The 27,535-nt window shown below is 44.4% G+C and overlaps 37 non-coding genes across 37 annotated transcripts; all 37 read right to left on the minus strand.

Moving 5' to 3' along the window:
- Window positions 1–4,275: 4,275 nt before the first annotated feature.
- TRNAS-UGA (transfer RNA serine (anticodon UGA)) lies at window positions 4,276–4,357 on the minus strand. The gene has a single exon. It is a non-coding gene; the product is annotated as a tRNA-Ser (tRNA).
- A 379-nt stretch (window positions 4,358–4,736) lies between these two features.
- Window positions 4,737–4,818, minus strand: TRNAS-UGA (transfer RNA serine (anticodon UGA)). The gene has a single exon. It is a non-coding gene; the product is annotated as a tRNA-Ser (tRNA).
- A 1,520-nt stretch (window positions 4,819–6,338) lies between these two features.
- On the minus strand, window positions 6,339–6,420 carry TRNAS-UGA (transfer RNA serine (anticodon UGA)). Its single transcript has one exon. It is a non-coding gene; the product is annotated as a tRNA-Ser (tRNA).
- Window positions 6,421–7,237: 817 nt separating this feature from the next.
- On the minus strand, window positions 7,238–7,319 carry TRNAS-UGA (transfer RNA serine (anticodon UGA)). The gene has a single exon. It is a non-coding gene; the product is annotated as a tRNA-Ser (tRNA).
- A 380-nt stretch (window positions 7,320–7,699) lies between these two features.
- On the minus strand, window positions 7,700–7,781 carry TRNAS-UGA (transfer RNA serine (anticodon UGA)). Its single transcript has one exon. It is a non-coding gene; the product is annotated as a tRNA-Ser (tRNA).
- A 381-nt stretch (window positions 7,782–8,162) lies between these two features.
- On the minus strand, window positions 8,163–8,245 carry TRNAS-UGA (transfer RNA serine (anticodon UGA)). The gene has a single exon. It is a non-coding gene; the product is annotated as a tRNA-Ser (tRNA).
- A 390-nt stretch (window positions 8,246–8,635) lies between these two features.
- Window positions 8,636–8,717, minus strand: TRNAS-CGA (transfer RNA serine (anticodon CGA)). The gene has a single exon. It is a non-coding gene; the product is annotated as a tRNA-Ser (tRNA).
- Window positions 8,718–9,542: 825 nt separating this feature from the next.
- Window positions 9,543–9,624, minus strand: TRNAS-UGA (transfer RNA serine (anticodon UGA)). Its single transcript has one exon. It is a non-coding gene; the product is annotated as a tRNA-Ser (tRNA).
- A 380-nt stretch (window positions 9,625–10,004) lies between these two features.
- Window positions 10,005–10,086, minus strand: TRNAS-UGA (transfer RNA serine (anticodon UGA)). The gene has a single exon. It is a non-coding gene; the product is annotated as a tRNA-Ser (tRNA).
- A 390-nt stretch (window positions 10,087–10,476) lies between these two features.
- On the minus strand, window positions 10,477–10,558 carry TRNAS-CGA (transfer RNA serine (anticodon CGA)). The gene has a single exon. It is a non-coding gene; the product is annotated as a tRNA-Ser (tRNA).
- Window positions 10,559–11,375: 817 nt separating this feature from the next.
- On the minus strand, window positions 11,376–11,457 carry TRNAS-UGA (transfer RNA serine (anticodon UGA)). The gene has a single exon. It is a non-coding gene; the product is annotated as a tRNA-Ser (tRNA).
- Window positions 11,458–11,837: 380 nt separating this feature from the next.
- Window positions 11,838–11,919, minus strand: TRNAS-UGA (transfer RNA serine (anticodon UGA)). The gene has a single exon. It is a non-coding gene; the product is annotated as a tRNA-Ser (tRNA).
- Window positions 11,920–12,309: 390 nt separating this feature from the next.
- Window positions 12,310–12,392, minus strand: TRNAA-CGC (transfer RNA alanine (anticodon CGC)). The gene has a single exon. It is a non-coding gene; the product is annotated as a tRNA-Ala (tRNA).
- An 817-nt stretch (window positions 12,393–13,209) lies between these two features.
- On the minus strand, window positions 13,210–13,291 carry TRNAS-UGA (transfer RNA serine (anticodon UGA)). The gene has a single exon. It is a non-coding gene; the product is annotated as a tRNA-Ser (tRNA).
- Window positions 13,292–13,681: 390 nt separating this feature from the next.
- On the minus strand, window positions 13,682–13,763 carry TRNAS-CGA (transfer RNA serine (anticodon CGA)). Its single transcript has one exon. It is a non-coding gene; the product is annotated as a tRNA-Ser (tRNA).
- Window positions 13,764–14,580: 817 nt separating this feature from the next.
- On the minus strand, window positions 14,581–14,662 carry TRNAS-UGA (transfer RNA serine (anticodon UGA)). The gene has a single exon. It is a non-coding gene; the product is annotated as a tRNA-Ser (tRNA).
- Window positions 14,663–15,042: 380 nt separating this feature from the next.
- TRNAS-UGA (transfer RNA serine (anticodon UGA)) lies at window positions 15,043–15,124 on the minus strand. The gene has a single exon. It is a non-coding gene; the product is annotated as a tRNA-Ser (tRNA).
- A 390-nt stretch (window positions 15,125–15,514) lies between these two features.
- Window positions 15,515–15,596, minus strand: TRNAS-CGA (transfer RNA serine (anticodon CGA)). Its single transcript has one exon. It is a non-coding gene; the product is annotated as a tRNA-Ser (tRNA).
- Window positions 15,597–16,420: 824 nt separating this feature from the next.
- TRNAS-UGA (transfer RNA serine (anticodon UGA)) lies at window positions 16,421–16,502 on the minus strand. The gene has a single exon. It is a non-coding gene; the product is annotated as a tRNA-Ser (tRNA).
- Window positions 16,503–16,877: 375 nt separating this feature from the next.
- On the minus strand, window positions 16,878–16,959 carry TRNAS-UGA (transfer RNA serine (anticodon UGA)). Its single transcript has one exon. It is a non-coding gene; the product is annotated as a tRNA-Ser (tRNA).
- Window positions 16,960–17,349: 390 nt separating this feature from the next.
- Window positions 17,350–17,431, minus strand: TRNAS-CGA (transfer RNA serine (anticodon CGA)). The gene has a single exon. It is a non-coding gene; the product is annotated as a tRNA-Ser (tRNA).
- An 817-nt stretch (window positions 17,432–18,248) lies between these two features.
- On the minus strand, window positions 18,249–18,330 carry TRNAS-UGA (transfer RNA serine (anticodon UGA)). Its single transcript has one exon. It is a non-coding gene; the product is annotated as a tRNA-Ser (tRNA).
- Window positions 18,331–18,710: 380 nt separating this feature from the next.
- TRNAS-UGA (transfer RNA serine (anticodon UGA)) lies at window positions 18,711–18,792 on the minus strand. The gene has a single exon. It is a non-coding gene; the product is annotated as a tRNA-Ser (tRNA).
- Window positions 18,793–19,182: 390 nt separating this feature from the next.
- Window positions 19,183–19,265, minus strand: TRNAA-CGC (transfer RNA alanine (anticodon CGC)). Its single transcript has one exon. It is a non-coding gene; the product is annotated as a tRNA-Ala (tRNA).
- Window positions 19,266–20,082: 817 nt separating this feature from the next.
- TRNAS-UGA (transfer RNA serine (anticodon UGA)) lies at window positions 20,083–20,164 on the minus strand. Its single transcript has one exon. It is a non-coding gene; the product is annotated as a tRNA-Ser (tRNA).
- A 380-nt stretch (window positions 20,165–20,544) lies between these two features.
- Window positions 20,545–20,626, minus strand: TRNAS-UGA (transfer RNA serine (anticodon UGA)). The gene has a single exon. It is a non-coding gene; the product is annotated as a tRNA-Ser (tRNA).
- Window positions 20,627–21,016: 390 nt separating this feature from the next.
- On the minus strand, window positions 21,017–21,098 carry TRNAS-CGA (transfer RNA serine (anticodon CGA)). The gene has a single exon. It is a non-coding gene; the product is annotated as a tRNA-Ser (tRNA).
- Window positions 21,099–21,914: 816 nt separating this feature from the next.
- TRNAS-UGA (transfer RNA serine (anticodon UGA)) lies at window positions 21,915–21,996 on the minus strand. Its single transcript has one exon. It is a non-coding gene; the product is annotated as a tRNA-Ser (tRNA).
- A 380-nt stretch (window positions 21,997–22,376) lies between these two features.
- TRNAS-UGA (transfer RNA serine (anticodon UGA)) lies at window positions 22,377–22,458 on the minus strand. The gene has a single exon. It is a non-coding gene; the product is annotated as a tRNA-Ser (tRNA).
- A 390-nt stretch (window positions 22,459–22,848) lies between these two features.
- Window positions 22,849–22,931, minus strand: TRNAA-CGC (transfer RNA alanine (anticodon CGC)). Its single transcript has one exon. It is a non-coding gene; the product is annotated as a tRNA-Ala (tRNA).
- Window positions 22,932–23,747: 816 nt separating this feature from the next.
- On the minus strand, window positions 23,748–23,829 carry TRNAS-UGA (transfer RNA serine (anticodon UGA)). The gene has a single exon. It is a non-coding gene; the product is annotated as a tRNA-Ser (tRNA).
- A 380-nt stretch (window positions 23,830–24,209) lies between these two features.
- On the minus strand, window positions 24,210–24,291 carry TRNAS-UGA (transfer RNA serine (anticodon UGA)). Its single transcript has one exon. It is a non-coding gene; the product is annotated as a tRNA-Ser (tRNA).
- Window positions 24,292–24,681: 390 nt separating this feature from the next.
- TRNAS-CGA (transfer RNA serine (anticodon CGA)) lies at window positions 24,682–24,763 on the minus strand. The gene has a single exon. It is a non-coding gene; the product is annotated as a tRNA-Ser (tRNA).
- Window positions 24,764–25,580: 817 nt separating this feature from the next.
- TRNAS-UGA (transfer RNA serine (anticodon UGA)) lies at window positions 25,581–25,662 on the minus strand. Its single transcript has one exon. It is a non-coding gene; the product is annotated as a tRNA-Ser (tRNA).
- A 380-nt stretch (window positions 25,663–26,042) lies between these two features.
- Window positions 26,043–26,124, minus strand: TRNAS-UGA (transfer RNA serine (anticodon UGA)). The gene has a single exon. It is a non-coding gene; the product is annotated as a tRNA-Ser (tRNA).
- Window positions 26,125–26,514: 390 nt separating this feature from the next.
- On the minus strand, window positions 26,515–26,597 carry TRNAA-CGC (transfer RNA alanine (anticodon CGC)). Its single transcript has one exon. It is a non-coding gene; the product is annotated as a tRNA-Ala (tRNA).
- An 825-nt stretch (window positions 26,598–27,422) lies between these two features.
- On the minus strand, window positions 27,423–27,504 carry TRNAS-UGA (transfer RNA serine (anticodon UGA)). The gene has a single exon. It is a non-coding gene; the product is annotated as a tRNA-Ser (tRNA).
- Window positions 27,505–27,535: the final 31 nt, after the last annotated feature.

Consider the following 27,535-nt stretch of genomic DNA (forward strand, 5'->3'; position numbering starts at 1 on the left):
TGGAAAGATGTTAGAGGGTGGATGGGGGGATTGTTGGGACATTGGGTGTGCGGCACTGCGGAGAGGGAACTGGGGCAATAATATATAATATATCAGTTTTTAGCTGGAGAATAATAATGATGTAGGCTATGCTACTAGCATAGCAGCCTGTTTGGGGGTGGGACTTTCACTTTAAAGATAATCCTTTAATAGTCCCACAGTGGGGAAATTTCAGTATGTTACAGCTGCATAGTAATACAGATACATGGTAATATGCAGTAAATATTACAGAAGTAGTAGACACACATATGCTGAGAAAGATATACTAGGAGTCCATAGCAGCTTGGGAACAGAGAAGAAAGAAGGAGGACATTCATAATCATTAGTTCTCTGTGCGGAGTGATCTTCGCTTGGTCTGATGTAGATTATACAGCCTGGTCGCGGTTGGAAGGAAGGACTTGCGATAGCTCCTTCTCACACTTGGGGTGAAGCAGACGGTCACTTACAGTGCTGCCAAGTTCCATCAGGGTCCCATACATGGGGTGGGATTTGTTCTCCCGCATGGAGGTCACCACGGACAGTATCCTTCTGTCATCCACCACCTGTACTGGGTCCAAGGGGCTCCCCAGGACAGAGCTGGCCCTCCTGATCAGCCTGTCAAGTCTATTTCTGTCCCTGGTTGATATACTGCTCCCCCAGTAGGCTACACCAAAAAAGATGGCTGAGGCAACCACAGAGTTGAAGAAGGCCCTAAGAAGTGTCCCCTGGACTCCGAAGGGCCTCAGCCTCCTGAGCAGGTAGAGTCTGCTGTGGCCCTTTCTGTGCAGCGCCTCCAGGTGATCAGCCCAGTCTAGTTTATTATTGAGGAGCACACCCAGATACTTATAGGTCCTGACTATCTCAATGCATGTCCCCTGGATCTCCACTGGGGTCGGAGCACCTCTCCGTTTACTAAAGTCCACCACCATCTCCTTGGTCTTCCCAGCATTAATCCTGAGCTGGTTCTGCTGGCACCATTCAACAAAATCCTGATTTAAGTCTCCCGATTTAAGTCCCTATCGTCGCCATCAGTGATAAGGCCGACTATAGCAGAGTCATCGGAGTACTTCTGTAAGTAAAAGCTGGAGGAGTTGTGCCTAAAGTCAGCAGTATACAGTGTGAAGAGAAATGGGGCAAGTACTGTACCTTGTGGTGCCCCCGTACTACAGATCACAGTGTCAGACACACAGTCCCGGGCTCTCACATACTGAGGGCGGGTTGTCAGGTAGTCTAGGATCCAGTTGGACAGGTGATGGTCCACACCACCAAGGTTCAGCTTCTCTCTCAGTAGTCCTGGCTGAATGGTGTTGAACGCACTGGAGAAATCAAAGAACATTATTCTCACAGTGTTCCCTGGTTTCTCCAGGTGAGAGAGAGCTCTATGAAGAAGGTGGATGATGGCGTCATCTACCCGAATGCCCGGCCGGTAGGCAAACTGGAGGGGGTCCAGAACGGAGCTCACTAGGAGGCGTAGGTGTGTCAGGACCAGTCTCTCTAGGACCTTCATCAGGTAGGATGTCAGTGCTACAGGTCGGTAGTCATTGTAGTCCATCGGGTTGGGTTTCTTTGGGACTGGTACCACACAAGATGTTTTCCACAGTTGAGGTACCACTCCGAGCTTTAGACTCATATTGTACATGTGCGTAATAATTCCACACAGCTGGTCACTGCACATTTTAAGAACTCTTGCGCTTATACCATCGGGTCCGCTGGCCTTGTCTGCCTTAATTCTCTTAATTTCCCGACACACCAGAGACTCCTTGAGGATCAGACATTCGGATTGCGATTTGCTGCCCGTCGGTGGGGGTTGGATCTTGGTGTGTGAGGGGAGGGGGGGTTGCCTGTGGGGGGGGGGGAGTTGGTTTGGAGTTGAATCTATTGAAGAATAGATTAAGCTCATTAAGCCACTTCCTGTCACCTTCAATCTGATGAGCTGCCATTTGTTGTTGTTTATGTCCGGATATCACCTTCAGGCTGTCCCAGACCTTTGAGACTCTACCCTCCCCCATCTGTAGTTCCATCTTCCGCCTGTAGTTGGCTTTCCCTTCTCTGATCAGTTGTTTCTGCACCGCCCCCAGGTCATTTTTGTCCCCAGACCTAAAAATTCGCTTTTTCTCCTTAAGAAGAGTTTTAATCTCAGAGTTGATCCATGGTTTGTTATTGGAGAAACACCTCACCTTTCTAGTTGGTACCGTGCTGTCCACACAGAAATTAATGTAGTCTGTTATGCAGTGTGTGAGTCCCTCAATGTCCTCTGGAAATGAGTCTTGAAACACTTCCCATAGAGTTATATTAAAACAGTCCTTTAGAGACTCGACGCTTACCTCTGACCAAATCTTCACTGTACGGGTAACCACCGGTTCTCTGCGCACTAGTGGAGTGTATGTGGGTCACAGATGTACCAGGTTGTGATCTGATCTGCCTAGGGGTGGTAGGGCAGATGAGTTATATGCATCCCTTACATTGGCAAAGAGCAAGTCCAGTGTTTTGTTGTCTCTTGTATGGCAGGTTACATACTGTGTGAAGCCCGGTAGAGTGGATGCTGGGGAGACGTGGTTGAAGTCTCCAGACACTAGGAGCAGGGCATGGGGGTGAGAGGATTGCAGATCGCTCACAACCGCATGGAGGACTTCACAGGCAGCGTCAGCTTTAGCAGAGGGGGGGACATAGGCAGCTAGTACGATAACATGTGATAGTTCCCTTGGCAGGTAGTAAGGTCTCATGCTCACGGCTAGCAGTTCAATATCCTTTCCACACATTTGTTTCTTAACTACAACATGTCCTGGATTACACCATCTCTCATTCACAAATATTGCGACCCCTCCTCCCTTGAGCTTACCGCTCTCCAGTGTTCTGTCCGCACGAAGAAGTTTGAAGCCCACCAAGGAGGCGAATGTGTCCGGAGTGATTTTAGGAAGCCAAGTCTCTGTAAAAACCATCATACTGCACTCATGAAACTCCTGTTGATGTCTGGTCAGTGCTGTCAGTTCATCCATCTTATTCACAATTGATCTCACATTCCCCATAACGATAGCCGGAATCACATGCTTGTTGCGATTTTTCCTTGCCTGTTTTGACACACCGGCCCGCCGTCCACGTTTCCTAAATCGCCTGAGTTTTCTACTTAGCTCATGTGGGATGTTGAGACCATGCTTGCTGTCCTGTCCTGCAGCCATAAGCTGTAACAAAGCTTCCTTTGTGTACACAAGCCTCCCTTGTGTGTGTGAAGGCATTGTCCCGCACAAACAAAGGCTCAAAAGATTCCTTTGAAAAAGTGTTCTGCCGCAATTTCAGTCCAGCAATAATTAGTCCAGTAGATCCAGCATGCTAATGTTCCTTATAGTGATAGACAAGGAGTGTAAGATAGGAAAGGAAAGAGAAGATCAGTTTAGTTTGTAGCAGCTGAAAACAAAGGCAGCCACACATGAGGGCGCACAGATACATTGCGTTTTTGGCCTCCCTTGCTGGGATACGTTGGTAACCAGTCACAATCAGCTCCCCACTTATGCACCTTCATTTGCTGCATAGCATTTCACAGTGCTGCCTTTTCAAACCGGTTACCGGCACCAACCTTCTTTTCATTCCCCCAGCGGACCCTGCGGGCGTTCAGAGCGGAGAGCACCGCCTTTCGCCATTTCGGAAGTTATTGGGATAACCCCTATGTTTTTTTTGCCGTTTAGATTTGCACCAAGAGCCTGATGAAGGTACCCTTGATTACCGAAAAACGTTTTGCTCTGCTCTACGCAATTAAAATCTACACTTTGCACATCTGACGTGTGACGTTCCATCTTTGCTGAAATTTTGGGTTGGGACCCTACGATCACACCTATTTATCATCTCCATCTTTGCATCCCTCTACTACATATACAGGAGTATGTGACTGTACATAATATAAGTGATAGTACAGATTATATAGAGAGCTGGGGCTTTAATCTAGATTTAGAATTTGTTTTATTGACTGATCTGCGGGGTGGGGCTCTTTGAACAAACGGTTGCCTTTCCGACAGAGACGAGTCTGAGCTGAGGTTTTCGAGAGGGAAGTTGGAAGCGCCTAATCCTCTACAACGCATAGAGTGTCGTTCTTTTAAGATTGCATTCTGTTTGGGTTGGATTATAGGATATTGTAGGACCAAAGTGTTGATGATTGAAGGGCTTTCCTTCTTTTATGTGAATGTTAGCTTTTGCATTTTTCTTAAAGAGAAAGTTGACTTTACAGTTTTCTGGAAGGTGAGATCTCTTTAACCACACAAAACACTACGCTGTGAACAGGATCTGAACCTGTGCGGGGAGACCCCATTGGATTTCAAGTCCAGCGCCTTAACCACTCGGCCATCACCGCTCATGCAAGTACGTTCTCAAGCGTCTACTGGAATTTCCACTTTTAGAGCTGGAGCTTTAATCTAGATTTAGGACTCTAAAGTTCTGACTGAGCTGTGGGCTAGGACTCTGTGATCAACCGCTTGCCTTAGGAACAGAGAAGGGTCTGAGCTGAGGTTCCAGAGAGGGAATTTGGAAAGGTCTAATCCTCTACAACACATAGAGTTTCGTTCCTGTAAGGTAGTGTACTGTTTGAATTGCATTTCGGGGCAGGGCAGGACCAGTTTTCGCAGATGTAGGGCTTTCCTTTTCTGTTACCGTTTTTTTAGTTTTGCCTTTTTCTTAAAGTTGGCTTTCTAGTTTTCTTGAAGGCTTGATCTCTTTATCCACACAAAACACTACGATGTGAACAGGATTTGAACCTGTGTGGGGAGACCCCATTGGATTTCAAGTCCAACGCCTTAACCACTCGGCCATCACAGCTAACACGTTTTCAGAGCTTTTCTAAAACCTCTTCTAGAATTTCTAGTTTAGAGCTGGGGCTTTAATCTAGATTTAGAATTTGTTTTATTGACTGATCTGCGGGGTGGGGCTCTTTGAACAAACGGTTGCCTTTCCGACAGAGACGAGTCTGAGCTGAGGTTTTCGAGAGGGAAATTGGAAGCACCTAATTCTCTACAACGCATAGAGTGTCGTTCTTTTAAGATTGCATTCTGTTTGGGTTGGATTATAGGATATTGTAGGATGAAAGTGTTGATGATTGAAGGGCTTTCCTTCTTTTATTTGAATGTTAGGTTTTTCATTTTTCTTTCTCATCTCCATCCTTTTCTCCCTTTCCAGTACTGTCCTACTATTGCAGCATGTCCCTAGCACTTCTCCTATCCATCTACTTGCTCCCCTCTCGGAGCCCGGCATCTTCTGTGTCGCGGTCGCTTGTGCGCATGCGCGCCGCCGGTGGAACGCATCGGTGGAGCGCGTGCGTACTTCCGGCCGCGTCACTTCCGGTCCCGCGGCACAATCACGCCGGCGGGCCGGACGAGCGGCGCGGCGCTCACGCGCTGCTCCCATTGGCCCCATATGCAGCTCCGGGGTATATTAACCCCTCATCTTCGCCTCCCCAGCACGCCATGATCCCGCTGCAAACTCTGCTAACTCCTAGGTTTGTTTTCCTCCCCCACACCAGGTGGTCTTATCTCTCCATCCACATACTGTACCTGCTGGGTTCCATTTTCTATTTGCCTCCGGTTTTTACTTGCCTCCCTTCTTCACTTGCCGCCCTTCTTTATTTGCCTTTCTTTTTACTTGCCTCCTTTACTGGTTCCTCATTATTCCCTTCTCTCTAGGTATTGCTGCTCTTATTCCCTCCTCACTCACTCTTTTCTTGGGACTACGGCTCTTATTCCCTCCTCACTCACTCTTTTCTTGGGACTACTGCTTTTTATTCTCCCTTCACTCACTCTTTTCCTGGGATTACTGCTCTTTATCCTTCCTTACTCACTCTCTCTTTCTCTTTTTTTGGTTCCTCAGTTCCTTCTGTTCCTTTTCTCCCCTTTCCCTCCCCCCTTTCTCCCCTTTCACACTCTATTTTCTTAGCATTTTTTTCTCTGCCTTTTTCCCTTTCTCCTTGTTTTCACTCCTGTTCATGCTATGATCCCGCTGCAAACTCTGCTAACTCCTAGATCCTATCTGAAGAAGGTCTAATATGACCAAAACGTTATGTTCATTGAAATGATCTAGTGCTTTCTTTATGCTTTACAAACCAATTTACCAAATTCATGGCGTATATGTACCAATAAATTTTCACCTTTTCACATGCATACGGTGTGCAGCAGCATTAATCTGCATTATATGTGAGTCGCAGGACTCTTTGTCTGCTAGCACCCAAACTCCACATTTGATAGTGTGCGGTTCCATTGCTCTTTATATATTGCATTTTTCTTAAAGAGAAAGTTGACTTTACAGCTTTCTGGAAGGTGTGATCTCTTTATCAGTACAAAAGTCTCCGCTGTGAACAGGATTTGAACCTGTGCGGGGAGACCCCATTGGATTTCAAGTCCAACGCCTTAACCACTCGGCCATCACAGCACACCCGAGTCTGAAAATAATTGGTGTGGTTTGGAACGTACAGTTTAAGGGGCTTGACGGAAATCTGGAGTTGGGCTAACTGTTTCCGGTCTTCGAAGACAAGGCACAAAACTGTTGGGAAAACCTCTTGTCGAAGGTGCATGGCCGACAGACAGAGACAGGTATGGTCACGTACGAGCCATACTAGCACGTGAATTGGGTGCGGCTTTCAAGGGTCAACTTACTCCCTCACTCACTCTGACTGCAAATTGAGCCTAAATTGCACCCCAACTCAGTCCTCACATCCCTCCAAGTACACGCTGCAGGAAACCCCTGACTGGATTCAAAATCGGGAGCAATAGGAATCCCCGACACACATTTATCGCATCCAGCAGTCAGATGCAAACACACTTCAAAAAGGCCATGGGTTCATAGAGCAAACACAAAGTGTCCTTAAATTTAACAATTTCATACCTAAAGGGTTCAGTGTTCTCTATATATAAAAAGTAAAGGCAAGTAAAAGAGGACAAACAAGCAAACAGTTGTAAACATAACAGGAGAAATCCAGAATAAACGTGATACTTAGAGTTCTTTGTTTACAGGAAGCTTGGAGGAGAAATATGGCCGACATCCAGCTTTGTCAGCTGACTTCCAGAGTTGTTACATGAGTTGCTGCAATTTTCAAACTCTCCTTGATTGGATTATAGGTTAGGGTAAGAGCAGAGAGGCAGAGATGAATGACTTTTTTGATTTTCACTAGTCAGCATTTTCTCACTTTTCAAGTCGACGTTATTTTGTTTTCTAGAAGGTCGGATCTCTTGAAGCATTTAAAAGACTCCGCTGTGAACAGGATTTGAACCTGTGCGGGGAGACCCCATTGGATTTCAAGTCCAACGCCTTAACCACTCGGCCATCACAGCTCATGCAAGTACAATCTCAAGCGTCTACTGGAATTTCCACTTTTAGAGCTGGAGCTTTAATCTAGATTTAGGACTCTAAAGTTCTGACTGAGCTGTGGGCTAGGACTCTGAGATCAACTGCTTGCCTTAGGAACAGAGAAGGGTCTGAGCTGAGGTTCCAGAGAGGGAATTTGGAAAGGTCTAATCCTCTACAACACATAGAGTTTAGTTCCTGTAAGGTAGTGTACTGTTTGAATTGCATTCCGGGGCAGGGCAGGACCAAAGTTTTCACAGATGTAGGGCTTTCCTTTTCTGTTACCTTTTTTTAGTTTTGCCTTTTTCTTAAAGTTGGCTTTCTAGTTTTCTGGAAGGCTTGTTCTCTTTATCCACACAAAACACTTCGCTGTGAACAGGATTTGAACCTGTGCGGGGAGACCCCATTGGATTTCAAGTCCAACGCCTTAACCACTCGGCCATCACAGCTCATGCAAGTACGTTCTCAAGCGTCTACTGGAATTTCCACTTTTAGAGTTGGAGCTTTAATCTAGATTTAGGACTCTAAAGTTCTGACTGAGCTGTAGGCTAGGACTCTGTGATCAACCGCTTGCCTTAGGAACAGTAGAAGGGTCTGAGCTGAGGTTCCAGAGAAGGAATTTGGAAAGGTCTAATCCTCTACAACACATAGAGTTTCGTTCCTGTAAGGTAGTGTACTGTTTGAATTGCATTCCGGGGCAGGGCAGGACCAAAGTTTTCGCAGATGTAGGGCTTTCCTTTTCTGTTACCGGTTTTTAGTTTTGCCTTTTTCTTAAAGTTGGCTTTCTAGTTTTCTGGAAGGCTTGATCTCTTTATCCACACAAAACACTACACTGTGAACAGGATTATGAACCTGTGCGGGGAGACCCCATTGGATTTCAAGTCCAACGCCTTAACCACTCGGCCATCACAGCTAACACATCTTCTGAGCTTTTCTAAAACCTCTTCTAGAATTTCTAGTTTAGAGCTGGGGCTTTAATCTAGATTTAGAATTTGTTTTATTGACTGATCTGCGGGGTGGGGCTCTTTGAACAAACGGTTGCCTTTCCGACAGAGACGAGTCTGAGCTGAGGTTTTCGAGAGGGAAGTTGGAAGCGTCTAATCCTCTACAACGCATAGAGTGTCGTTCTTTTAAGATTGCATTCTGTTTGGGTTGGATTATAGGATATTGTAGGACCAAAGTGTTGATGATTGAAGGGCTTTCCTTCTTTTATTTGAATGTTAGGTTTTGCATTTTTCTTAAAGAGAAAGTTGACTTTACAGCTTTCTGGAAGGTGTGATCTGTTTATCAGTACAAAAGACTCCACTGTGAACAGGATTTGAACATGTGCGGGGAGACCCCATTGGATTTCGAGTCCAACGCCTTAACCACTCGGCCATCACAGCACACCCCAGGCTGAAAATAATTGGTGTGGTTTGGAACGTACAGTTTAAGGGGCTTGACGGAAATCTGGAGTTGGGCTAACTGTTTCCGGTCTTCGAAGACAAGGCACAAAACCGTTGGGAAAGCCTCTTGCCGAAGGTGCTTGGCCGACAGACAGAGACAGGTATGGTCACGTACGAGCCATACTAGCACGTGAATTGGGTGCGGCTTTCGAGGGTCAACTTACTCCCTCACTCACTCTGACTGCAAATTGAGCCTAAATTGCACCCCAACTCAGTCCTCACATCCCTCCTAGTACACGCTGCAGGAAACCCCTGACTGGTTTCAAAATCGGGAGCAATAGGAATCCCAGACACACATTTATCGCATCCAGCAGTCAGATGCAAACACACTTCAAAAAGGCCATGGGTTCATAGAGCAAACACAAAGTGTCCTTAAATTTAACAATTTCATACCTAAAGGGTTCAGTGTTCTCTATATATAAAAAGTAAAGGCAAGTAAAAGAGGACAAACAAGCAAACAGTTGTAAACATAACAGGAGAAATCCAGAATAAACGTGATACTTAGAGTTCTTTGTTTACAGGAAGCTTGGAGGAGAAATATGGCCGACATCCAGCTTTGTCAGCTGACTTCCAGAGTTGTTACATGAGTTGCTGCAATTTTCAACCTCTCCTTGATTGGATTATGGGTTAGGGTAAGAGCAGAGAGGCAGAGAGGCAGAGATGAATGACTTTTTTGATTTTCCCTAGTCAGCATTTTCTCACTTTTCAAGTCGACGTTATTTTGTTTTCTAGAAGGTCGGATCTCTTGAAGCATTTAAAAGACTCCGCTGTGAACAGGATTTGAACCTGTGCGAGGAGACCCCATTGGATTTCAAGTCCCATGCCTTAACCACTCAGCCATCTCAGCTCATGCAAGTACGTTCTCAAGCGTCTACTGGAATTTCCACTTTTAGAGCTGGAGCTTTAATCTAGATTTAGGACTCTAAATTTCTGACTGAGCTGTGGGCTAGGACTCTGTGATCAACCGCTTGCCTTAGGAACACAGAAGGGTCTGAGCTGAGGTTCCAGAGAGGGAATTTGGAAAGGTCTAATCCTCTACAACACATAGAGTTTAGTTCCTGTAAGGTAGTGTACTGTTTGAATTGCATTCCGGGGCAGTGCAGGACCAAAGTTTTCGCAGATGTAGGGCTTTCCTTTTCTGTTACCGTTTTTTAGTTTTGCCTTTTTCTTAAAGTTGGCTTTCTAGTTTTCTGGAAGGCTTGATCTCTTTATCCACACAAAACACTACGCTGTGAACAGGATTTGAACCTGTGCGGGGAGACCCCATTGGATTTCAAGTCCAACGCCTTAACCACTCGGCCATCACAGCTAACACATCTTCTGAGCTTTTCTAAAACCTCTTCTAGAATTTCTAGTTTAGAGCTGGGGCTTTAATCTAGATTTAGAATTTGTTTTATTGACTGATCTGCGGGGTGGGGCTCTTTGAACAAACGGTTGCCTTTCCGACAGAGACGAGTCTGAGCTGAGGTTTTCGAGAGGGAAGTTGGAAGCGCCTAATCCCCTAAAACGCATAGATTGTCGTTCTTTTAAGATTGCATTCTGTTTGGGTTGGATTATAGGATATTGTACGACCAAAGTGTTGTTGATTGAAGGTCTTTCCTTCTTTTATTTGAATGTTAGGTTTTGCATTTTTCTTAAAGAGAAAGTTGACTTTACAGCTTTCTGGAAGGTGTGATCTGTTTATCAGTACAAAAGACTCCGCTGTGAACAGGATTTGAACCTTTGAGGGGAGACCCCATTGGATTTCGAGTCCAACGCCTTAACCACTCGGCCATCACAGCACACCCCAGTCTGAAAATAATTGGTGTGGTTTGGAATGTACAGTTTAAGGGGCTTGACGGAAATCTGGAGTTGGGCTAACTGTTTCCGGTCTTCGAAGACAAGGCACAAAACCGTTGGGAAAGCCTCTTGCCGAAGGTGCTTGGCCGTCAGACAGAGACAGGTATGGTCACGTACGAGCCATACTAGCACGTGAATTGGGTGCGGCTTTCAAGGGTCAACTTACTCCCTCACTCACTCTGACTGCAAATTGAGCCTAAATTGCACCCCAACTCAGTCCTCACATCCCTCCAAGTACACGCTGCAGGAAACCCCTGACTGGATTCAAAATCGGGAGCAATAGGAATCCCAGACACACATTTATCGCATCCAGCAGTCAGATGCAAACACACTTCAAAAAGGCCATGGGTTCATAGAGCAAACACAAAGTGTCCTTAAATTTAACAATTTCATACCTAAAGGGTTCAGTGTTCTCTATATATAAAAAGTAAAGGCAAGTAAAAGAGGACAAACAAGCAAACAGTTGTAAACATAACAGGAGAAATCCAGAATAAACGTGATACTTAGAGTTCTTTGTTTACAGGAAGCTTGGAGGAGAAATATGGCCGACATCCAGCTTTGTCAGCTGACTTCCAGAGTTGTTACATGAGTTGGTGCAATTTTCAACCTCTCCTTGATTGGATTATGGGTTAGGGTAAGAGCAGAGAGGCAGAGATGAATGACTTTTTTGATTTTCCCTAGTCAGCATTTTCTCACTTTTCAAGTCGACGTTATTTTGTTTTCTAGAAGGTCGGATCTCTTGAAGCATTTAAAAGACTCCGCTGTGAACAGGATTTGAACCTGTGCGGGGAGACCCCATTGGATTTCAAGTCCAACGCCTTAACCACTCGGCCATCACAGCTCATGCAAGTACATTCTCAAGCGTCTACTGGAATTTCCACTTTTAGAGCTGGAGCTTTAATCTAGATTTAAGACTCTAAAGTTCTGACTGAGCTGTGGGCTAGGACTCTGTGATCAACCGCTTGCCTTAGGAACACAGAAGGGTCTGAGCTGAGGTTCCAGAGAGGGAATTTGGAAAGGTCTAATCCTCTACAACACATAGAGTTTAGTTCCTGTAAGGTAGTGTACTGTTTGAATTGCATTCCGGGGCAGTGCAGGACCAAAGTTTTCGCAGATGTAGGGCTTTCCTTTTCTGTTACCGTTTTTTAGTTTTGCCTTTTTCTTAAAGTTGGCTTTCTAGTTTTCTGGAAGGCTTGATCTCTTTATCCACACAAAACACTACGCTGTGAACAGGATTTGAACCTGTGCGGGGAAACCCCATTGGATTTCAAGTCCAACGCCTTAACCACTCGGCCATCACAGCTAACACATCTTCTGAGCTTTTCTAAAACCTCTTCTAGAATTTCTAGTTTAGAGCTGGGGCTTTAATCTAGATTTAGAATTTGTTTTATTGACTGATCTGCGGGGTGGGGCTCTTTGAACAAACGGTTGCCTTTCCGACAGAGACGAGTCTGAGCTGAGGTTTTCGAGAGGGAAGTTGGAAGCGCCTAATCCTCTACAACGCATAGAGTGTCATTCTTTTAAGATTGCATTCTGTTTGGGTTGGATTATAGGATATTGTAAGACCAAAATGTTGATGATTGAAGGGCTTTCCTTCTTTTATTTGAACGTTAGGTTTTGCATTTTTGTTAAAGAGAAAGTTGACTTTACAGCTTTCTGGAAGGTGTGATCTCTTTATCAGTACAAAAGACTCCGCTGTGAACAGGATTTGAACATGTGCGGGGAGACCCCATTGGATTTGCGAGTCCAACGCCTTAACCACTCGGCCATCACAGCACACCCCAGTCTGAAAATAATTGGTGTGGTTTGGAACATACAGTTTAAGGGGCTTGACGGAAATCTGGAGTTGGGCTAACTGTTTCCGGTCTTCGAAGACAAGGCACAAAACCGTTGGGAAAGCCTCTTGCCGAAGGTGCTTGTCCGACAGACAGAGACAGGTATGGTCACGTACGAGCCATACTAGCACGTGAATTGGGTGCGGCTTTCAAGGGTCAACTTACTCCCGCACTCACTCTGACTGCAAATTGAACCTAAATTGCACCCCAACTCAGTCCTCACATCCCTCCAAGTACACGCTGCAGGAAACCCCTGACTGGATTCAAAATCGGGAGCAATAGGAATCCCAGACACACATTTATCGCATCCAGCAGTCAGATGCAAACACACTTCAAAAAGGCCATGGGTTCATAGAGCAAACACAAAGTGTCCTTAAATTTAACAATTTCATACCTAAAGGGTTCAGTGTTCTCTATATATAAAAAGTAAAGGCAAGTAAAAGAGGACAAACAAGCAAACAGTTGTAAGTATAACAGGAGAAATCCAGAATAAACGTGATACTTAGAGTTCTTTGTTTACAGGAAGCTTGGAGGAGAAATATGGCCGACATCCAGCTTTGTCAGCTGACTTCCAGAGTTGTTACATAAGTTGCTGCAATTTTCAACCTCTCCTTGATTGGATTATGGGTTAGGGTAAGAGCAGAGAGGCAGAGATGAATGACTTTTTTGATTTTCCCTAGTCAGCATTTTCTCACTTTTCAAGTCGACGTTATTTTGTTTTCTAGAAGGTCGGATCTCTTGAAGCATTTAAAAGACTCCGCTGTGAACAGGATTTGAACCTGTGCGGGGAGACCCCATTGGATTTCAAGTCCAACGCCTTAACCACTCGGCCATCACAGCTAACACATCTTCTGAGCTTTTCTAAAACCTCTTCTAGAATTTCTAGTTTAGAGCTGGGGCTTTAATCTAGATTTAGAATTTGTTTTATTGACTGATCTGCGGGGTGGGGCTCTTTGAACAAACGGTTGCCTTTCCGACAGAGACGAGTCTGAGCTGAGGTTTTCGAGAGGGAAGTTGGAAGCGCCTAATCCTCTACAACGCATAGATTGTCGTTCTTTTAAGATTGCATTCTGTTTGGGTTGGATTATAGGATATTGTAGGACCAAAGTTTTGTTGATTGAAGGGCTTTCCTTCTTTTATTTGAATGTTAGGTTTTGCATTTTTCTTAAAGAGAAAGTTGACTTTACAGCTTTCTGGAAGGTGTGATCTGTTTATCAGTACAAAAGACTCCGCTGTGAACAGGATTTGAACCTTTGAGGGGAGACCCCATTGGATTTCGAGTCCAACGCCTTAACCACTCGGCCATCACAGCACACCCCAGTCTGAAAATAATTGGTGTGGTTTGGAACGTACAGTTTAAGGGGCTTGACGGAAATCTGGAGTTGGGCTAACTGTTTCCGGTCTTCGAAGACAAGGCACAAAACCGTTGGGAAAGCCTCTTGCCGAAGGTGCTTGGCCGTCAGACAGAGACAGGTATGGTCACGTACGAGCCATACTAGCACGTGAATTGGGTGCGGCTTTCAAGGGTCAACTTACTCCCTCACTCACTCTGACTGCAAATTGAGCCTAAATTGCACCCCAACTCAGTCCTCACATCCCTCCAAGTACACGCTGCAGGAAACCCCTGACTGGATTCAAAATCGGGAGCAATAGGAATCCCAGACACACATTTATCGCATCCAGCAGTCAGATGCAAACACACTTCAAAAAGGCCATGGGTTCATAGAGCAAACACAAAGTGTCCTTAAATTTAACAATTTCATACCTAAAGGGTTCAGTGTTCTCTATATATAAAAAGTAAAGGCAAGTAAAAGAGGACAAACAAGCAAACAGTTGCAAACATAACAGGAGAAATCCAGAATAAACGTGATACTTAGAGTTCTTTGTTTACAGGAAGCTTGGAGGAGAAATATGGCCGACATCCAGCTTTGTCAGCTGACTTCCAGAGTTGTTACATGAGTTGCTGCAATTTTCAACCTCTCCTTGATTGGATTATGGGTTAGGGTAAGAGCAGAGAGGCAGAGATGAATGACTTTTTTGATTTTCCCTAGTCAGCATTTTCTCACTTTTCAAGTCGACGTTATTTTGTTTTCTAGAAGGTCGGATCTCTTGAAGCATTTAAAAGACTCCGCTGTGAACAGGATTTGAACCTGTGCAGGGAGACCCCATTGGATTTCAAGTCCAACGCCTTAACCACTCGGCCATCACAGCTCATGCAAGTACGTTTTCAAGCGTCTACTGGAATTTCCACTTTTAGAGCTGGAGCTTTAATCTAGATTTAGGACTCTAAAGTTCTGACTGAGCTGTGGGTTAGGACTCTGTGATCAACCGCTTGCCTTAGGAACAGAGAAGGGTCTGAGCTGAGGTTCCAGAGAGGGAATTTGGAAAGGTCTAATCCTCTACAACACATAGAGTTTAGTTCCTGTAAGGTAGTGTACTGTTTGAATTGCATTCCGGGGCAGGGCAGGACCAAAGTTTTCGCAGATGTAGGACTTTCCTTTTCTGTTACCGTTTTTTAGTTTTGCCTTTTTCTTAAAGTTGACTTTCTAGTTTTCTGGAAGGCTTGATCTCTTTATCCACACAAAACACTACGCTGTGAACAGGATTTGAACCTGTGCGGGGAAACCCCATTGGATTTCAAGTCCAACGCCTTAACCACTCGGCCATCACAGCTAACACATCTTCTGAGCTTTTCTAAAACCTCTTCTAGAATTTCTAGTTTAGAGCTGGGGCTTTAATCTAGATTTAGAATTTGTTTTATTGACTGATCTGCGGGGTGGGGCTCTTTGAACAAACGGTTGCCTTTCCGACAGAGACGAGTCTGAGCTGAGGTTTTCGAGAGGGAAGTTGAAAGCGCCTAATCCTTTACAACGCATAGAGTGTCGTTCTTTTAAGATTGCATTCTGTTTGGGTTGGATTATAGGATATTGTAGGACCAAAGTGTTGATGATTGAAGGGCTTTCCTTCTTTTATTTGAATGTTAGGTTTTGCATTTTTCTTAAAGAGAAATTTGACTTTACAGCTTTCTGGAAGGTGTGATCTGTTTATCAGTACAAAAGACTCCACTGTGAACAGGATTTGAACCTGTGTGGGGAGACCCCATTGGATTTCGAGTCCAACACCTTAACCACTCGGCCATCACAGCACACCCCAGTCTGAAAATAATTGGTGTGGTTTGGAACGTACAGTTTAAGGGGCTTGATGGAAATCTGGAGTTGGGCTAACTGTTTCCGGTCTTCGAAGACAAGGCACAAAACCGTTGGGAAAGCCTCTTGCCGAAGGTGCTTGGCCGACAGACAGAGACAGGTATGGTCACGTACGAGCCATACTAGCACGTGAATTGGGTGCGGCTTTCAAGGGTCAACTTACTCCCTCACTCACTCTGACTGCAAATTGAGCCTAAATTGCACCCCAACTCAGTCCTCACATCCCTCCAAGTACACGCTGCAGGAAACCCCTGACTGGATTCAAAATCGGGAGCAATAGGAATCCCAGACACACATTATCGCATCCAGCAGTCAGATGCAAACACACTTCAAAAAGGCCATGGGTTCATAGAGCAAACACAAAGTGTCCTTAAATTTAACAATTTCATACCTAAAGGGTTCAGTGTTCTCTATATATAAAAAGTAAAGGCAAGTAAAAGAGGACAAACAAGCAAACAGTTGTAAACATAACAGGAGAAATCCAGAATAAACGTGATACTTAGAGTTCTTTGTTTACAGGAAGCTTGGAGGAGAAATATGGCCGACATCCAGCTTTGTCAGCTGACTTCCAGAGTTGTTACATGAGTTGCTGCAATTTTCAACCTCTCCTTGATTGGATTATGGGTTAGGGTAAGAGCAGAGAGGCAGAGAGGCAGAGATGAATGACTTTTTTGATTTTCCCTAGTCAGCATTTTCTCACTTTTCAAGTCGACGTTATTTTGTTTTCTAGAAGGTCGGATCTCTTGAAGCATTTAAAAGACTCCGCTGTGAACAGGATTTGAACCTGTGCGGGGAGACCCCATTGGATTTCAAGTCCAACGCCTTAACCACTCGGCCATCACAGCTCATGCAAGTACGTTCTCAAGCGTCTACTGGAATTTCCACTTTTAGAGCTGGAGCTTTAATCTAGATTTAGGACTCTAAAGTTCTGACTGAGCTGTGGGTTAGGACTCTGTGATCAACCGCTTGCCTTAGGAACAGAGAAGGGTCTGAGCTGAGGTTCCAGAGAGGGAATTTGGAAAGGTCTAATCCTCTACAACACATAGAGTTTAGTTCCTGTAAGGTAGTGTACTGTTTGAATTGCATTCCGGGGCAGGGCAGGACCAAAGTTTTGGCAGATGTAGGGCTTTCCTTTTACCGTTTTTTAGTTTTGCCTTTTTCTTAAAGTTGGCTTTCTAGTTTTCTGGAAGGCTTGATCTCTTTATCCACACAAAACACTACGCTGTGAACAGGATTTGAACCTGTGCGGGGAGACCCCATTGGATTTCAAGTCCAACGCCTTAACCACTCGGCCATCACAGCTAACACATCTTCTGAGCTTTTCTAAAACCTCTTCTAGAATTTCTAGTTTAGAGCTGGGGCTTTAATCTAGATTTAGAATTTGTTTTATTGACTGATCTGCGGGGTGGGGCTCTTTGAACAAACGGTTGCCTTTCCGACAGAGACGAGTCTGAGCTGAGGTTTTCGAGAGGGAAGTTGGAAGCGCCTAATCCTCTACAACGCATAGAGTGTCGTTCTTTTAAGATTGCATTCTGTTTGGGTTGGATTATAGGATATTGTAGGACCAAAGTGTTGATGATTGAAGGGCTTTCCTTCTTTTATTTGAATGTTAGGTTTTGCATTTTTCTTAAAGAGAAAGTTGACTTTACAGCTTTCTGGAAGGTGTGATCTGTTTATCAGTACAAAAGACTCCGCTGTGAACAGGATTTGAACCTGTGCGGGAAGACCCCATTGGATTTCGAGTCCAACGCCTTAACCACTCGGCCATCACAGCACACCCCAATCTGAAAATAATTGGTGTGGTTTGGAACGTACAGTTTAAGGGGCTTGACGGAAATCTGGAGTTGGGCTAACTGTTTCCGGTCTTCGAAGACAAGGCACAAAACCGTTGGGAAAGCCTCTTGCCGAAGGTGCTTGGCCGACAGACAGAGACAGGTATGGTCACGTACGAGCCATACTAGCACGTGAATTGGGTGCGGCTTTCAAGGGTCAACTTACTCCCTCACTCACTCTGACTGCAAATTGAGCCTAAATTGCACCCCAACTCAGTCCTCACATCCCTCCAAGTACACGCTGCAGGAAACCCCTGACTGGATTCAAAATCGGGAGCAATAGGAATCCCAGACACACATTTATCGCATCCAGCAGTCAGATGCAAACACACTTCAAAAAGGCCATGGGTTCATAGAGCAAACACAAAGTGTCCTTAAATGTAACAATTTCATACCTAAAGGGTTCAGTGTTCTCTATATATAAAAAGTAAAGGCAAGTAAAAGAGGACAAACAAGCAAACAGTTGTAAACATAACAGGAGAAATCCAGAATAAACGTGATACTTAGAGTTCTTTGTTTACAGGAAGCTTGGAGGAGAAATATGGCCGACATCCAGCTTTGTCAGCTGACTTCCAGAGTTGTTACATGAGTTGCTGCAATTTTCAACCTCTCCTTGATTGGATTATGGGTTAGGGTAAGAGCAGAGAGGCAGAGATGAATGACTTTTTTGATTTTCCCTAGTCAGCATTTTCTCACTTTTCAAGTCGACGTTATTTTGTTTTCTAGAAGGTCGGATCTCTTGAAGCATTTAAAAGACTCCGCTGTGAACAGGATTTGAACCTGTGCGGGGAGACCCCATTGGATTTCAAGTCCAACGCCTTAACCACTCGGCCATCACAGCTCATGCAAGTACATTCTCAAGCGTCTACTGGAATTTCCACTTTTAGAGCTGGAGCTTTAATCTAGATTTAAGACTCTAAAGTTCTGACTGAGCTGTGGGCTAGGACTCTGTGATCAACCGCTTGCCTTAGGAACACAGAAGGGTCTGAGCTGAGGTTCCAGAGAGGGAATTTGGAAAGGTCTAATCCTCTACAACACATAGAGTTTAGTTCCTGTAAGGTAGTGTACTGTTTGAATTGCATTCCGGGGCAGTGCAGGACCAAAGTTTTCGAAGATGTAGGGCTTTCCTTTTCTGTTACCGTTTTTTAGTTTTGCCTTTTTCTTAAAGTTGGCTTTCTAGTTTTCTGGAAGGCTTGATCTCTTTATCCACACAAAACACTACGCTGTGAACAGGATTTGAACCTGTGCGGGGAGACCCCATTGGATTTCAAGTCCAACGCCTTAACCACTCGGCCATCACAGATAACACATCTTCTGAGCTTTTCTAAAACCTCTTCTAGAATTTCTAGTTTAGAGCTGGGGCTTTAATCTAGATTTAGAATTTGTTTTATTGACTGATCTGCGGGGTGGGGCTCTTTGAACAAACGGTTGCCTTTCCGACAGAGACGAGTCTGAGCTGAGGTTTTCGAGAGGGAAGTTGGAAGCGCCTAATCCTCTACAACGCATAGAGTGTCGTTCTTTTAAGATTGCATTCTGTTTGGGTTGGATTATAGGATATTGTAAGACCAAAATGTTGATGATTGAAGGGCTTTCCTTCTTTTATTTGAACGTTAGGTTTTGCATTTTTGTTAAAGAGAAAGTTGACTTTACAGCTTTCTGGAAGGTGTGATCTCTTTATCAGTACAAAAGACTCCGCTGTGAACAGGATTTGAACATGTGCGGGGAGACCCCATTGGATTTGCGAGTCCAACGCCTTAACCACTCGGCCATCACAGCACACCCCAGTCTGAAAATAATTGGTGTGGTTTGGAACGTACAGTTTAAGGGGCTTGACGGAAATCTGGAGTTGGGCTAACTGTTTCCGGTCTTCGAAGACAAGGCACAAAACCGTTGGGAAAGCCTCTTGCCGAAGGTGCTTGTCCGACAGACAGAGACAGGTATGGTCACGTACGAGCCATACTAGCACGTGAATTGGGTGCGGCTTTCAAGGGTCAACTTACTCCCTCACTCACTCTGACTGCAAATTGAGCCTAAATTGCACCCCAACTCAGTCCTCACATCCCTCCAAGTACACGCTGCAGGAAACCCCTGACTGGATTCAAAATCGGGAGCAATAGGAATCCCAGACACACATTTATCGCATCCAGCAGTCAGATGCAAACACACTTCAAAAAGGCCATGGGTTCATAGAGCAAACACAAAGTGTCCTTAAATGTAACAATTTCATACCTAAAGGGTTCAGTGTTCTCTATATATAAAAAGTAAAGGCAAGTAAAAGAGGACAAACAAGCAAACAGTTGTAAACATAACAGGAGAAATCCAGAATAAACGTGATACTTAGAGTTCTTTGTTTACAGGAAGCTTGGAGGAGAAATATGGCCGACATCCAGCTTTGTCAGCTGACTTCCAGAGTTGTTACATGAGTTGCTGCAATTTTCAACCTCTCCTTGATTGGATTATGGGTTAGGGTAAGAGCAGAGAGGCAGAGATGAATGACTTTTTTGATTTTCCCTAGTCAGCATTTTCTCACTTTTCAAGTCGACGTTATTTTGTTTTCTAGAAGGTCGGATCTCTTGAAGCATTTAAAAGACTCCGCTGTGAACAGGATTTGAACCTGTGCGGGGAGACCCCATTGGATTTCAAGTCCAACGCCTTAACCACTCGGCCATCACAGCTCATGCAAGTACATTCTCAAGCGTCTACTGGAATTTCCACTTTTAGAGCTGGAGCTTTAATCTAGATTTAGGACTCTAAAGTTCTGACTGAGCTGTGGGCTAGGACTCTGTGATCAACCGCTTGCCTTAGGAACACAGAAGGGTCTGAGCTGAGGTTCCAGAGAGGGAATTTGGAAAGGTCTAATCCTCTACAACACATAGAGTTTAGTTCCTGTAAGGTAGTGTACTGTTTGAATTGCATTTCGGGGCAGTGCAGGACCAAAGTTTTCGCAGATGTAGGGCTTTCCTTTTCTGTTACCGTTTTTTAGTTTTGCCTTTTTCTTAAAGTTGGCTTTCTAGTTTTCTGGAAGGCTTGATCTCTTTATCCACACAAAACACTACGCTGTGAACAGGATTTGAACCTATGCGGGGAGACCCCATTGGATTTCAAGTCCAACGCCTTAACCACTCGGCCATCACAGCTAACACATCATCTGAGCTTTTCTAAAACCTCTTCTAGAATTTCTAGTTTAGAGCTGGGGCTTTAATCTAGATTTAGAATTTGTTTTATTGACTGATCTGCGGGGTGGGGCTCTTTGAACAAACGGTTGCCTTTCCGACAGAGACGAGTCTGAGCTGAGGTTTTCGAGAGGGAAGTTGAAAGCGCCTAATCCTTTACAACGCATAGAGTGTCGTTCTTTTAAGATTGCATTCTGTTTGGGTTGGATTATAGGATATTGTAGGACCAAAGTGTTGATGATTGAAGGGCTTTCCTTCTTTTATTTGAATGTTAGGTTTTGCATTTTTCTTAAAGAGAAAGTTGACTTTACAGCTTTCTGGAAGGTGTGATCTGTTTATCAGTACAAAAGACTCCACTGTGAACAGGATTTGAACCTGTGCGGAGAGACCCCATTGGATTTCGAGTCCAACACCTTAACCACTCGGCCATCACAGCACACCCCAGTCTGAAAATAATTGGTGTGGTTTGGAACGTACAGTTTAAGGGGCTTGATGGAAATCTGGAGTTGGGCTAACTGTTTCCGGTCTTCGAAGACAAGGCACAAAACCGTTGGGAAAGCCTCTTGCTGAAGGTGCTTGGCCGACAGACAGAGACAGGTATGGTCACGTACGAGCCATACTAGCACATGAATTGGGTGCGGCTTTCAAGGGTCAACTTACTCCCTCACTAACTCTGACTGCAAATTGAGCCTAAATTGCACCCCAACTCAGTCCTCACATCCCTCCAAGTACACGCTGCAGGAAACCCCTGACTGGATTCAAAATCGGGAGCAATAGGAATCCCAGACACACATTATCGCATCCAGCAGTCAGATGCAAACACACTTCAAAAAGGCCATGGGTTCATAGAGCAAACACAAAGTGTCCTTAAATTTAACAATTTCATACCTAAAGGGTTCAGTGTTCTCTATATATAAAAAGTAAAGGCAAGTAAAAGAGGACAAACAAGCAAACAGTTGTAAACATAACAGGAGAAATCCAGAATAAACGTGATACTTAGAGTTCTTTGTTTACAGGAAGCTTGGAGGAGAAATATGGCCGACATCCAGCTTTGTCAGCTGACTTCCAGAGTTGTTACATGAGTTGCTGCAATTTTCAACCTCTCCTTGATTGGATTATGGGTTAGGGTAAGAGCAGAGAGGCAGAGATGAATGACTTTTTTGATTTTCCCTAGTCAGCATTTTCTCACTTTTCAAGTCGACGTTATTTTGTTTTCTAGAAGGTCGGATCTCTTGAAGCATTTAAAAGACTCCGCTGTGAACAGGATTTGAACCTGTGCGGGGAGACCCCATTGGATTTCAAGTCCAACGCCTTAACCACTCGGCCATCACAGCTCATGCAAGTACGTTCTCAAGCGTCTACTGGAATTTCCACTTTTAGAGCTGGAGCTTTAATCTAGATTTAGGACTCTAAAGTTCTGACTGAGCTGTGGGTTAGGACTCTGTGATCAACCGCTTGCCTTAGGAACAGAGAAGGGTCTGAGCTGAGGTTCCAGAGAGGGAATTTGGAAAGGTCTAATCCTCTACAACACATAGAGTTTAGTTCCTGTAAGGTAGTGTACTGTTTGAATTGCATTCCGGGGCAGGGCAGGACCAAAGTTTTGGCAGATGTAGGGCTTTCCTTTTCTGTTACCGTTTTTTAGTTTTGCCTTTTTCTTAAAGTTGGCTTTCTAGTTTTCTGGAAGGCTTGATCTCTTTATCCACACAAAACACTACGCTGTGAACAGGATTTGAACCTGTGCGGGGAGACCCCATTGGATTTCAAGTCCAACGCCTTAACCACTCGGCCATCACAGCTAACACATCTTCTGAGCTTTTCTAAAACCTCTTCTAGAATTTCTAGTTTAGAGCTGGGGCTTTAATCTAGATTTAGAATTTGTTTTATTGACTGATCTGCGGGGTGGGGCTCTTTGAACAAACGGTTGCCTTTCCGACAGAGACGAGTCTGAGCTGAGGTTTTCGAGAGGGAAGTTGGAAGCGCCTAATCCTCTACAACGCATAGAGTGTCGTTCTTTTAAGATTGCATTCTGTTTGGGTTGGATTATAGGATATTGTAAGACCAAAATGTTGATGATTGAAGGGCTTTCCTTCTTTTATTTGAACGTTAGGTTTTGCATTTTTGTTAAAGAGAAAGTTGACTTTACAGCTTTCTGGAAGGTGTGATCTCTTTATCAGTACAAAAGACTCCGCTGTGAACAGGATTTGAACATGTGCGGGGAGACCTCATTGGATTTGCGAGTCCAACGCCTTAACCACTCGGCCATCACAGCACACCCCAGTCTGAAAATAATTGGTGTGGTTTGGAACGTACAGTTTAAGGGGCTTGACGGAAATCTGGAGTTGGGCTAACTGTTTCCGGTCTTCGAAGACAAGGCAAAAAACCGTTGGGAAAGCCTCTTGCCGAAGGTGCTTGTCCGACAGACAGAGACAGGTATGGTCACGTACGAGCCATACTAGCACGTGAATTGGGTGCGGCTTTCAAGGGTCAACTTACTCCCGCACTCACTCTGACTGCAAATTGAGCCTAAATTGCACCCCAACTCAGTCCTCACATCCCTCCAAGTACACGCTGCAGGAAACCCCTGACTGGATTCAAAATCGGGAGCAATAGGAATCCCAGACACACATTATCGCATCCAGCAGTCAGATGCAAACACACTTCAAAAAGGCCATGGGTTCATAGAGCAAAGACAAAGTGTCCTTAAATTTAACAATTTCATACCTAAAGGGTTCAGTGTTCTCTATATATAAAAAGTAAAGGCAAGTAAAAGAGGACAAACAAGCAAACAGTTGTAAACATAACAGGAGAAATCCAGAATAAACGTGATACTTAGAGTTCTTTGTTTACAGGAAGCTTGGAGGAGAAATATGGCCGACATCCAGCTTTGTCAGCTGACTTCCAGAGTTGTTACATGAGTTGCTGCAATTTTCAACCTCTCCTTGATTGGATTATGGGTTAGGCTAAGAGCAGAGAGGCAGAGATGAATGACTTTTTTGATTTTCCCTAGTCAGCATTTTCTCACTTTTCAAGTCGACGTTATTTTGTTTTCTAGAAGGTCGGATCTCTTGAAGCATTTAAAAGACTCCGCTGTGAACAGGATTTGAACCTGTGCGGGGAGACCCCATTAGATTTCAAGTCCAACGCCTTAACCACTCGGCCATCACAGCTCATGCAAGTACGTTCTCAAGCGTCTACTGGAATTTCCACTTTTAGAGCTGGAGCTTTAATCTAGATTTAGGACTCTAAAGTTCTGACTGAGCTGTGGGTTAGGACTCTGTGATCAACCGCTTGCCTTAGGAACAGAGAAGGGTCTGAGCTGAGGTTCCAGAGAGGGAATTTGGAAAGGTCTAATCCTCTACAACACATAGAGTTTAGTTCCTGTAAGGTAGTGTACTGTTTGAATTGCATTCCGGGGCAGGGCAGGACCAAAGTTTTGGCAGATGTAGGGCTTTCCTTTTCTTTTACCGTTTTTTAGTTTTGCCTTTTTCTTAAAGTTGGCTTTCTAGTTTTCTGGAAGGCTTGATCTCTTTATCCACACAAAACACTACGCTGTGAACAGGATTTGAACCTGTGCGGGGAGACCCCATTGGATTTCAAGTCCAACGCCTTAACCACTCGGCCATCACAGCTAACACATCTTCTGAGCTTTTCTAAAACCTCTTCTAGAATTTCTAGTTTAGAGCTGGGGCTTTAATCTAGATTTAGAATTTGTTTTATTGACTGATCTGCGGGGTGGGGCTCTTTGAACAAACGGTTGCCTTTCCGACAGAGACGAGTCTGAGCTGAGGTTTTCGAGAGGGAAGTTGGAAGCGCCTAATCCTCTACAACGCATAGAGTGTCGTTCTTTTAAGATTGCATTCTGTTTGGGTTGGATTATAGGATATTGTAGGACCAAAGTGTTGATGATTGAAGGGCTTTCCTTCTTTTATTTGAATGTTAGGTTTTGCATTTTTCTTAAAGAGAAAGTTGACTTTACAGCTTTCTGGAAGGTGTGATCTGTTTATCAGTACAAAAGACTCCGCTGTGAACAGGATTTGAACCTGTGTGGGGAGACCCCATTGGATTTCGAGCCCAACGCCTTAACCACTCGGCCATCACAGCACACCCCAATCTGAAAATAATTGGTGTGGTTTGGAACGTACAGTTTAAGGGGCTTGACGGAAATCTGGAGTTGGGCTAACTGTTTCCGGTCTTCGAAGACAAGGCACAAAACCGTTGGGAAAGCCTCTTGCCGAAGGTGCTTGGCCGACAGACAGAGACAGGTATGGTCACGTACGAGCCATACTAGCACGTGAATTGGGTGCGGCTTTCAAGGGTCAACTTACTCCCTCACTCACTCTGACTGCAAATTGAGCCTAAATTGCACCCCAACTCAGTCCTCACATCCCTCCAAGTACACGCTGCAGGAAACCCCTGACTGGATTCAAAATCGGGAGCAATAGGAATCCCAGACACACATTTATCGCATCCAGCAGTCAGATGCAAACACACTTCAAAAAGGCCATGGGTTCATAGAGCAAACACAAAGTGTCCTTAAATTTAACAATTTCATACCTAAAGGGTTCAGTGTTCTCTATATATAAAAAGTAAAGGCAAGTAAAAGAGGACAAACAAGCAAACAGTTGTAAACATAACAGGAGAAATCCAGAATAAACGTGATACTTAGAGTTCTTTGTTTACAGGAAGCTTGGAGGAGAAATATGGCCGACATCCAGCTTTGTCAGCTGACTTCCAGAGTTGTTACATGAGTTGCTGCAATTTTCAACCTCTCCTTGATTGGATTATGGGTTAGGGTAAGAGCAGAGAGGCAGAGATGAATGACTTTTTTGATTTTCCCTAGTCAGCATTTTCTCACTTTTCAAGTCGACGTTATTTTGTTTTCTAGAAGGTCGGATCTCTTGAAGCATTTAAAAGACTCCGCTGTGAACAGGATTTGAACCTGTGCGGGGAGACCCCATTGGATTTCAAGTCCAACGCCTTAACCACTCGGCCATCACAGCTCATGCAAGTACATTCTCAAGCGTCTACTGGAATTTCCACTTTTAGAGCTGGAGCTTTAATCTAGATTTAAGACTCTAAAGTTCTGACTGAGCTGTGGGCTAGGACTCTGTGATCAACCGCTTGCCTTAGGAACACAGAAGGGTCTGAGCTGAGGTTCCAGAGAGGGAATTTGGAAAGGTCTAATCCTCTACAACACATAGAGTTTAGTTCCTGTAAGGTAGTGTACTGTTTGAATTGCATTCCGGGGCAGTGCAGGACCAAAGTTTTCGCAGATGTAGGGCTTTCCTTTTCTGTTACCGTTTTTTAGTTTTGCCTTTTTCTTAAAGTTGGCTTTCTAGTTTTCTGGAAGGCTTGATCTCTTTATCCACACAAAACACTACGCTGTGAACAGGATTTGAACCTGTGCGGGGAGACCCCATTGGATTTCAAGTCCAACGCCTTAACCACTCGGCCATCACAGCTAACACATCTTCTGAGCTTTTCTAAAACCTCTTCTAGAATTTCTAGTTTAGAGCTGGGGCTTTAATCTAGATTTAGAATTTGTTTTATTGACTGATCTGCGGGGTGGGGCTCTTTGAACAAACGGTTGCCTTTCCGACAGAGACGAGTCTGAGCTGAGGTTTTCGAGAGGGAAGTTGGAAGCGCCTAATCCTCTACAACGCATAGAGTGTCGTTCTTTTAAGATTGCATTCTGTTTGGGTTGGATTATAGGATATTGTAAGACCAAAATGTTGATGATTGAAGGGCTTTCCTTCTTTTATTTGAACGTTAGGTTTTGCATTTTTGTTAAAGAGAAAGTTGACTTTACAGCTTTCTGGAAGGTGTGATCTCTTTATCAGTACAAAAGACTCCGCTGTGAACAGGATTTGAACATGTGCGGGGAGACCCCATTGGATTTGCGAGGCCAACGCCTTAACCACTCGACCATCACAGCACACCCCAGTCTGAAAATAATTGGTGTGGTTTGGAACGTACAGTTTAAGGGGCTTGACGGAAATCTGGAGTTGGGCTAACTGTTTCCGGTCTTCGAAGACAAGGCACAAAACCGTTGGGAAAGCCTCTTGCCGAAGGTGCTTGTCCGACAGACAGAGACAGGTATGGTCACGTACGAGCCATACTAGCACGTGAATTGGGTGCGGCTTTCAAGGGTCAACTTACTCCCGCACTCACTCTGACTGCAAATTGAGCCTAAATTGCACCCCAACTCAGTCCTCACATCCCTCCAAGTACACGCTGCAGGAAACCCCTGACTGGATTCAAAATCGGGAGCAATAGGAATCCCAGACACACATTTATCGCATCCAGCAGTCAGATGCAAACACACTTCAAAAAGGCCATGGGTTCATAGAGCAAACACAAAGTGTCCTTAAATTTAACAATTTCATACCTAAAGGGTTCAGTGTTCTCTATATATAAAAAGTAAAGGCAAGTAAAAGAGGACAAACAAGCAAACAGTTGTAAACATAACAGGAGAAATCCAGAATAAACGTGATACTTAGAGTTCTTTGTTTACAGGAAGCTTGGAGGAGAAATATGGCCGACATCCAGCTTTGTCAGCTGACTTCCAGAGTTGTTACATGAGTTGCTGCAATTTTCAACCTCTCCTTGATTGGATTATGGGTTAGGGTAAGAGCAGAGAGGCAGAGAGGCAGAGATGAATGACTTTTTTGATTTTCCCTAGTCAGCATTTTCTCACTTTTCAAATCGACGTTATTTTGTTTTCTAGAAGGTCGGATCTCTTGAAGCATTTAAAAGACTCCGCTGTGAACAGGATTTGAACCTGTGCGGGGAGACCCCATTAGATTTCAAGTCCAACGCCTTAACCACTCGGCCATCACAGCTCATGCAAGTACATTCTCAAGCGTCTACTTG

The sequence above is a fragment of the Leptodactylus fuscus genome, chromosome 5 (assembly GCF_031893055.1).
Source record: "Leptodactylus fuscus isolate aLepFus1 chromosome 5, aLepFus1.hap2, whole genome shotgun sequence".
Taxonomy (NCBI): Eukaryota; Metazoa; Chordata; class Amphibia; order Anura; family Leptodactylidae; genus Leptodactylus; species Leptodactylus fuscus.